This window comes from Vespa mandarinia, unplaced genomic scaffold, assembly GCF_050613455.1.
Source record: "Vespa mandarinia isolate Hongniang unplaced genomic scaffold, ASM5061345v1 scaffold_57, whole genome shotgun sequence".
NCBI classification, from domain to species: Eukaryota; Metazoa; Arthropoda; class Insecta; order Hymenoptera; family Vespidae; genus Vespa; species Vespa mandarinia.
Window position 1 is genome coordinate 431457 of NW_028197191.1, and position 8118 is coordinate 439574.

General features: G+C 30.8%; 1 long non-coding RNA gene across 1 annotated transcript; it reads left to right on the forward strand.

Moving 5' to 3' along the window:
• Window positions 1-440: 440 nt before the first annotated feature.
• Window positions 441-5693, forward strand: LOC146872088 (uncharacterized). Its single transcript, XR_014983685.1, has 4 exons — window positions 441-831; window positions 2351-2555; window positions 2750-3133; window positions 3261-5693. It is a non-coding gene; the product is annotated as an uncharacterized LOC146872088 (long non-coding RNA).
• Window positions 5694-8118: the final 2425 nt, after the last annotated feature.

The following is an 8118-nucleotide window of genomic DNA, read 5'->3' on the forward strand; positions in this document are numbered from 1 at the left end:
TACATATATTTTTGAAAGGTTGTTCTAAGATCTGTTGACGAATGTGAAATATCAAGAAGAGCTAGTTTTGTATATACGATGAATACTGTAAGTTAAATTTTGTTATTTGAAAATTATATTCTGCTTTTCTTGTTCTTATCTATAAGTTTCTACTTTAAGCATTTACTTAAATATTAATTTAGGAAAACAATTACTTTCCCTTTCTTCCTCTTCCCCCCCTCACTCTCCCCCTATCAGTAAGACAATTAATGATCGAGACAAATATATACATTGGGTTGGCAACCAAGTGATTGCCGGATTTCAAATAAGAAGGAAACGACAAAATCCGCAATCACTTAGTTGCCAACCCAATATATATATACATAATGAAGATTTATTGTAAAAACCTTCACTGTCAATTAGTTTTTTATACTATTATTTATTCAAAATTATTTCTTCGCCGCAAATTTCTTCTTTCTAAACACTGACCGAACATTTCCAATGATTCTTGATTTCTAACGCTTCATGATATTTCATTTTAATTATAAATTCTATATTATTGGAGATTTATAGATAACAATGAATAGATAGAGATAAATATTGTTTTTTTTTAATATTTATGGAACGGATTCAAATTTATTGCACAGATTTATTTATTATTTGATTCATTCTATTTGCGTATTTATTTATTATCGTAAGATTGAGAACATGATTGAGAACATCTTTTCCGCTGTTGCCAGATGAATTCCACTAAAAGTACAAGTCTCTACCGGTTTCCCTACCACTGCTCTCATTTTGGATTCGCGTGCGCCAACAGCTTTTCACGGGGCTTCATCGTCCTTCTATTTACAGGTAATTAACTTTTTTTTTCAAAGTTATAATTCCGTCCTATATATTAATCGGTGGCAAAAATGCAATTTCTATAGTGTAATGTTCGCAAATTTGGAAAACGTTGCGTTAAAAAGATATTCGCGAAAATAAAATTGCCATCGAGATCGAGAAATTATTACATCATACTTTCTGTTGAATTTTCTTATATCTTTTTTGATGATGATATATAAAAAAGGTCTCATAATAATCAATGCTAGAGAAAAATATAATATATAAGTGTATATTTTCATTAATTATTACATTAAAAAAAAATAATCGACGAATGTATATATATTTTTTTACTTTATATTCATTTGTCATCTAGAAAAATTGTACTGCTGCCTTTGTCCCATATAGAATAGGTTATTCCAAAACTCGCATCAAGTAGGAGAAATAACTATAAGAGATTGGATAGTAATATCTTATTAAATTATCAAATAAGCAAAAGTAAATGAAGTTATTAATTTTTTTTTTTTTTTTTTGATAAAATCAAAAAAGGTACCAACGGAATCATTAGCTTCATAACTATGATTCATGAATTACGAATTTAGACGCTTACTAATATGCTACACATTACTTGTAAAATCTCTTCATTTTTAGTTTATAAAATAAAAAACGAACTACAATTTTTTCTTAAATTTAATAATATCTCTGGAAATCAGTAATGGTGATATGAGCTTTTTCTTTTTTGCCACAGATTTCGAGGGTACGAAACTTTCTCTTCGTGAAAAATATGAAAAAAAGCATTTATACCAATAATGAGAACAAGAGTAATTTTTAATCGATTTTTATGAACGCGATCTTATTTTAAGGAGGAAGGTTTTATCTACGACCCCGATTTTTTGAATATTCGAAAAAGCTTTATATTTATGCATAAAGCTCTTTTATTTTACGTTATAATACATAATTTTATTAAATTCTAGAAGTATTTGCTATGAATAATTTTTAATACATAATATAATACGAATAGACAACCTCTTACATACAATGTCTTTTTTTACTATTTTTCGTATGTAACTGAAGATATGTTACGTGTATCTATTAAAAATTTGCGAATAAATTCTGGTATAAGAATATTTATTATTCTATTTTAGTTAGTATGCTTTTTTTTTTAGGAAATTTGTCTTCATACATGAATTTATGAATGATTGTGCCGTGGGATAGGATTAAATAATTTTTGTTGCAAAATAATAGGATACCTACTTTGGAAAATACTTAGCTTTTTGTTACGTAGATAAATAATATTATTTATTATAAATAATATTATTAATAATAAATTAATTATTAATTTATTGATAATTGTGATTTATTATAAGCTATGTACTTTTATTTTAAAATCATTACCACTATAAACGTTATTAATATTTTCTCGGCCAAGGATAGGCTATTGGCAGTTTGAGATATGGCTCTATATACACTTATTTGTTGAGTTAAGATGGAAAAAGATGTCCTCCATTATTGGATCTCAGTAATGGGGATATGAACTTTTTCTTTTTTGCAGGTGTTACTGTATGAAACTTTTTCGTCGCGAAAAATATGAAAAACAGTATTGAGATCAATAATGAAAACAGGCATAATTTTTAAGCATTGTTGTGATGAACGTGGAGCATGGAATTATTACTAGTAAATTTATATGGTGGAGGAATGAATTGATTGACACGGTTGTTGATCATGCAGCTAATGGAGGAGAAGTTATTCTGTTTTAGGTAATAATTAATATTAATAAGTTAATAAATTGTAGGTAATAGTTAATGTTTATTAAATCTTTTTTGTAATATTTTTGTTTATTTCATTGTTACTTTATATTAGTAAAAACTCAAGTAACCTCTTATTATCTGTCTATGGTTTTTAATGATTCTTTTTTATTGATACTAATAATATTGTTTGTATTTTATTTCAGATTATTATTGCACAATTTGTGGAGTCATGCATGGATAAATCAATCTTTGTTTCGATAAAATAAAAGAACTGAAATCGATTTAGAGTTTTATTGTTAATTTGCATTCGTTTGTATTTTGTGATTTCAATTAAATTTTAGAAGCATGTGTATTTGAATAGATTGTGCACAAAGCAGTCATTAAGTCAGTGTTTGTTCATATAAAGTTTTATTAATGTTTCTATTTCGTTATTTTACAGTTCGATAGACTATACTTTATATGTGAAACATCCAATTAAATTAAATTTTTGGTGTCTCTTGATCAATAAATAATTATCGCGTATTAAAGGCAATGCACCATGGAAGACGATCAAGAAGCTAGTATATTCCTTCTATAGAACAATAGCAGTAAGTGAATGTTGAAATTTTATAGTCATATAATTTTACAATTCATTTTATTACAAAAAATTTAATATCAATTTCTTTTTCAATCTGTTTTCATATCATCATTGCATTCTCAAATCAATTTACCAAGTCAATCTACTGTAACTTCAACCTACTTCATTTTCAATTTACTTTGATGTAAATATATCTTATTTTTGACTTATTACGAGTCAATCTACTCTGATTTCAACCTACAATAAGGATGAATGTTTTGGACCGTGGAATTTCTTAAGTAAGTAGGTGAACATAATTGTATTTCTTCAGTACTTATTATGTTGAGAACAAAAAATCCAGATCGGTACGAGTTACTGGTTGTAATTTTTTCAATCAATTATTAACGAACAAGACCTTAAACAATTCCTTTTTTGGATTTGCTCAAAAGTAGTACATTTTTAAATGTTTTCATTTTTTTCTTAATATGTTTACCTATTTTATTAGCTTAAAGTAGAATTTTGTATTATCGATTTGGGCGATACAATTTAATTGTATTATTAATTAATGATGCATTTAATTGACTCTTCTTTTTCTTATGTATGCTCACGATATTCGTTGTGAAATGGAGCATTCATTTTCCTGATATCATTTGATATTACGATATTTCGATATCGAAGTACCAAAACATGAACGAAGAAAAGACAGTGATGCATAGATTCGGGAATTCAAATGGCAGATCATGACATTGTTTTTTTATTAGAACAATCACGTGTATGGAGTTATAAATATATATCACGAATATGTAATTTATAAAAATATTAAGCGTGAGCAGTGAAAAAATAAATGTACTTAACATGTAATAGTGTTAAGCCAACGGAACTATTAGCTCTTTGTATCGTATGGCTATTTTCGGTAATGATACTACCCAGTGAACATCGTCAATTACTGTATTTCTTCTACTATCTTTTTGGTTCTTCGTATGATCGACCTAGGATGAAAAAGCCATTCATCCAGAGTTCGCGAAAGTGTGATCTTAAGATATTTACGTCGATGACACTTTAAGCAAAGCTGACATCATCGAAGAGTCTCTTGGTCGTTAGCTGATATCTGCAGCATCTTTTTATGAAAAATGGATCAGTAACTATTTGTTCTTGCTACATGACATTATTGTCAACTTCCCGATTCTGATCGTCTATTGCATATCAGGAATATTTCCACATGTTACAACAACGCAGCACTCAGTTGCTATCTCGTGATATTCATGAAAGAAGATAACCACTCTCTTTTTAAATGGGCTCGGATGTATCATCCAGAGCACGATAGTGTCACTTGTATTGAGTAGCATGTGATGTATACACATCTGTTGGAAATATCCAGTTATTGCTTCGCAAACTATACTCGCTGCTATTTCAATAGATATCATTAATCATCTGATTTTAATGAAGTTTCACGACATGTTAAGTTGCGACTTTTCTCTATGTCGTTTTGTATACCAAAGTGTGACTAGTTCTTGTAAGTTGGCTCACTAAAGACTAAATAAGTTATTCATCCTATTACTACGACTCACAGCTTAGGATTGGGTAATTTTATGTACTTTACTTTTTTAGTCTGAACATTTAAGCCGATATCTTCCTTTCCTGCTCATTCCAATGCGTTTCTTTCACGTCTCGTAAAAACCATTGAAAAAACAGAGTTCTAAAATTAAAAAGCCGGTGGCGTTCATCGATCCTTAAACAGAGACATATAAATGACTGAATTTGTTATTTGCCATACTTGATTAATTTCTTAATCAAGTTTTCTAAGGACTCATTCGCTATTTTTGAGCGGGCACTACTGCAAGCTTTCTTTTAGTTCCTAAAGTGACTAAGGCGAAGCCCGTGTCTTGTTTTTGAACTTAAGATTTTTAGGATATCTAATTTTATCTGATGTACAAACCGATGAATGTAATTACTGCTGAAACAATCCATGTGCAGCTGCAGAATTCAAATTCCTGCGAAGTGAAGATTTCTTCGAAGAAAAAACTCTCTTCAGAGTCCGTTTTCCTAACGAGTAGTAATAAGCCGTGGATGTGCGGATGGAAACTTTTATGCGAATAAAATTATTCTAAGTGCGAATCCGTTCCCGATTATGGTCGTAAGAATTCTCGCAGGAACTTTCGTAAGTATAGGTGTTACTACTGCAGTTTCTAACGACCCAGAATACACCATGACAGATTTTAATGCCTTTTGGCGCAGCTGTTGAAGTTGACTCACATACAAGTAACTCATTGGTATGCTGAAAAATGTCTTCGAATGAATTTTTTATTATTTTTAATTGTTTCAACTATGTGAGTCTTCTGTTTTGGACGACACGATATAGTTAATTCATAGTAAGTATAAAAATTATCAATGTATAATGTTCATCCCTGGTTGATAAACTCTCCTGTAAGTTGCAGTCATACATTATATGCCAATCCAGTTCCTCTGATATCACAATGTTAATACGATGGGACTTGAGAAATATAGAAAATTTAGGGGTGTCCTATTGAATTGTTGCAAAATGTAGTTGGCTTTTCACTATAGATCCTTATTATATCCATATATATCTTTTAGGAGAGCATCATTTAAATTATTTTATTCCCTATTTATGGGCTTTATTTGGAATATATTACTTAATTATCAATCTTTTATACCATAAAATTAATGTTTCGTCAGTAATGATATTTCTTCCTAGTTTAAATATTTTTTGATACTCCTTTTGTTTTTTTTCATCCCACAGTCGAAATACCTTCCCAAGTCCATTACTATAAACAATAGTAGTGTTATCAGAAAACGAAAGTTGTTGAGAAGTATAATCTTTCGAATCTGTTCTGTGACATGATGGTACGTAGTAAATCAAAATTATACAATGTACTTTTTAGCAATAATTGTTTATAGAGTAGACTCTTACATCACAAAATTGATCCCATGAATTTTCTTATTTCATCCGAATTAATTTATATCTATTGTTGCATTCGTGCAAATTGAGTTAATGTGATTTTATTTAATTTCTATTCTGTTTATTTGTTCTATGAGCAAATTTATTAATTTGTTATCAACAAATAAAGAAAATACATCATATGAAGTATAGTATGAGTAGTTGTTGATGTCGGTTGTTGGAGTAAAAGTAAACAATTTCTGACGTTCACAAAACTCAGTCCACTTAGTGCACTTAATTGCAGTTTCCTCGGAATTATCATCTTCGATATCTTTCTTAATAATTAATTCTTGTAAGATCTGTTGAATAGCATCCTACTATATATTTATATAGTATCAAGTTAATTATCACAACTATTCAATCATCAATATCCAAATCAAAATCCAAATGCATACAATTCTATTTGTTTTTCTTTTTGGAAAAATTTAAATTCTTTCCTATCATTACTATGCAAATTTTTGTAAAACCCATAGGTTTCTTCTTTACTACTAGATGATTTATGAAATAATATTAAATAATAATATGAAATACGCACCTCTAGTTGTCGGGTGTTGGATAAGGTTACGATAACTCGTGCGATTCGTACGCACCTCTAGTAAAGGATAACTAAGGTGAAAAGATTTCCACTTGAATAATGGAAGCTTTAACTTCGAACTTGTCGACTTTTTAGTAGGAAAATCTTGAGACTCGCGAGAGAAATTAATGACTTTAGATTTACGCGAGGTTGCCTGGGAAGCACAACCGGGGTTAATTAAACGACCACTGAATTTAAAACTTAACACTAATTTATTAAAATTTTAAAGTACAGTGTATAGACGAAATTTCTAAGTATAAAATAAGACTAACAGTACGTTAGTATGATCAAAGTCAAGACCAATGTTTAGTCGTCGAAGGATGAGATAATATAACCACGTTAAGATAGATGTTTAGTCGTCGAAAACTGGATCAATAACTGCGGAGATGAGCGATGCAGCCGCTTATGTCCTCGTCGATCTGCGGTAGGAGGCTGGAAGTAGCGCCGCCGTGCGTCGTGGGGATGAATCTGCCGCTGCCGTAGTCCCGTGGTGGGGTTGGAAATTTTGGAGATTCCTATGCGGATAACACGTACGACGGGTGATAGTTTCGTTTCCTTACTTCTTTGGATTTTTGCGTCTCTTCTCCTTCTCCGGAGTTTGACGTCGCTTTGTGGGGACGAAATTTTAGATAGTTCCACCCGGAGAACACATACGTCGAGCGGTAGTTTCGCTTCTTCGAATTCCTTGAGCTCCTGCGTCCCTTTTACTTTTTTCGGAGTTCGGCATCGCTTTCTATAACATTTTTTTAGTTTTATTTTCGTCTCCTTATTTTATCACTTACATGTTTATTACCTATTTGCTATTGTGTGCTCTATAATGGTGTTAGTTTGTAATAATAGACTCCCTTTACATCGGGCTCGAATGTGTCATATAATTGTGTTAGTTATATATATATATACGTAAGGATCTTAATTTGTACGTTTCTTTGATTAATAAAAGTTTGAAAAAGTTTATATAATACGTAAGTGTAAGGTGTCCCAATTTACTCCTATACTTAATAATATAAGAAAGTTTTACTTACAGGTTTTTAGTGCTTAAGTGTGAAAAGGGAGTGAGATGTAACACTTCCCCTTTATTAAAAAATGTGCATAATTATACGTGCATTTTAACTTCTTTCTTTACTCAAATAAGTGTTTAATTCGTAGAATGTGTTACGTTTTTTATCAGCAGCGCACTCTCCTCTTTCTTCGTCGATGGTAGTAGCCTCTGGTGCCATACTTATTGGAGTTTCTTCTTTCTTTTCTCTTTTTCCTAGGTGTAGAAGAAAATGAGTCACCGAGCTCCATAGTGCTCCTAAAAAATGTAAGCTCCATCCGTATATGTCATGCAGGGAATAACCGTGGATGAGTGTATCGATGATGAATTTTACCAATCGTATGGCCATGAAGATGGCTAAAACTCCGGCGCTTGCTGGCCCGAATGTTATGAACGCGCCCCATAGTCGTTGTGCCGTACTTGATGCAATTTTATTTAATAACTCCTCGT